Below are 1795 nucleotides of genomic sequence, written 5' to 3' on the forward strand. Positions count from 1 at the left end.
GTGCAAGGCTCGCCTCCAAGCCCACACCCCAGGCCCAGGAGCTTGCATTGTAACGGGAGGAGACAGCCACGGAGCAAAGTAAAGGAGCAAATGTAACTGTATTGAGAACGTTGGAAGGTGGTAAGAGATATGGGGGCGGGGGCGAATGGAACAGAGAAGGGGCTTGAGGGGCTCTGGGAAGGCAGAGGAGTCCTCATCCCACAGGGGCCCCGGGGGCATGACTGTGAGCATCTGGGACACGGGGCAGGGTGTGTGCAAAGGCCCCGAGGCAGGAATGTGCCTGGAGTGTCGGAGGAATGGCCGGGAGGCCAGGTGGCTGGAGAGGGTGGGCGGTGGTGTGGGAGGCAGCTAGACAGACATGAGCAGAGCAGGGACGGTGGGCCAGGTACAGAAGGTCAAGGGTGAAAAGCCCTAAGGGCCCAACAACAGACAACTGGGGGGGGGGGCCTTGTCCCAGGGCGATCTGTGCTCTGGTAGCACATCGCTGGCTGTGCGGTTTGGACCCCCTGACCATTTCCTCCCTGGAGACAACATCCAGGCCTCCGTGTATCTCAGCTCCAGGCCCAGAAAACCAGACAAGGGAGGCCAGGGCCATGGCTCCTCTCAGGACCAGCTACCTGGAATAATGGCCCCTGTCCTGGTGCCGGCCAAACAGTGGGGGCTCCAATCCTGAAAGGACACATCTGGAAAGCAGCTGGATAATCTATTGAGATCTTCCCCTGGGACCTCCCCCCAAATCTCCACCCTTAACCGCTTAGGATGGAGGACCCACTCACTGTGTTCTCCCTCCCAGGAGCACACCCACGTCTTTCCCTTCTCCCTCTGGCTCCCCCAGGCGTGTTCCCATTCCCTTCCTCGGTCCCCAGCTCTGAGGGCCCTTCTTTGGCCGCCGTAACTTGTTTTCTGAGCCCATTGCTTCACCACTCATTTCTTCCACCTCTGTGATTTTCTAAATAAACTAGGGGCCCAGCTCGAGAAATCGAGTGCCCGGCCCAACCGTGCCCGCCTTGCCACGCCCACCTTGCCGCCCCGCCCGCCCACGGGCCACCGGCCTTGCTGTGATCGGAGCCTGTGGGCCGCAAGGGAGGGACCAAGAGGTACTCCATGCACCTCCTGGTGACTGGTCGATTGGTTGTTCCGGCGTTATGGTGTCATGATGTTACGGTGTTACGGCCACAGGCCTTTTATAATATAGATGTCCTCTTATGGTTTGAGTCTTGGCTCTGAATTCTTTCTCAGCCAGAACTCAAATTCCAATTGCTGAACCCAAATCCAGTCTGACCCACTGGTCTAACACCGGGTGCCGTCCCCACCCCTGCCAACAGCAAGGGGTCAGCGCGGATCCACGCGAGTCTGTTCTTCGAGGCCATTTTAAGGATCTTGGAGGGTTCAGAGCAGAGGAGTGACATGATCTAGACCCGCCTTTCAAAGCTGACTTCTGCTTCCTGTCCCAGCTCCATCCCGTTCCATCTCTACACCTGCCCACTCACCCACCCACCACCCACTCCCTCCCTCACCCAGTCAGTATCATATTTGCTGAGTCCCTACTGTGTGCCTGGCACTGTCAGGTGAGGGAAGTAGAGCAGTGGTAAGGGACTTGACCTCCAGGAGCTTATATTTTATTTTATTTTATCCTGCCTCATGATGAGTGAGGCGGAGAAACAGATTTAAAACTTTTTTTATTGTATGAAGGTAATAACATTTCATTCATAAATGATTGATCTTATTTATGAATGAGTTCAGTGAATCCTATGAATTTGACCTCCCCACCTGTGTATCCCGTGTGGCTAGTGGC

Source organism: Myotis daubentonii, chromosome 15, assembly GCF_963259705.1.
Source record: "Myotis daubentonii chromosome 15, mMyoDau2.1, whole genome shotgun sequence".
Classification (NCBI taxonomy): domain Eukaryota; kingdom Metazoa; phylum Chordata; class Mammalia; order Chiroptera; family Vespertilionidae; genus Myotis; species Myotis daubentonii.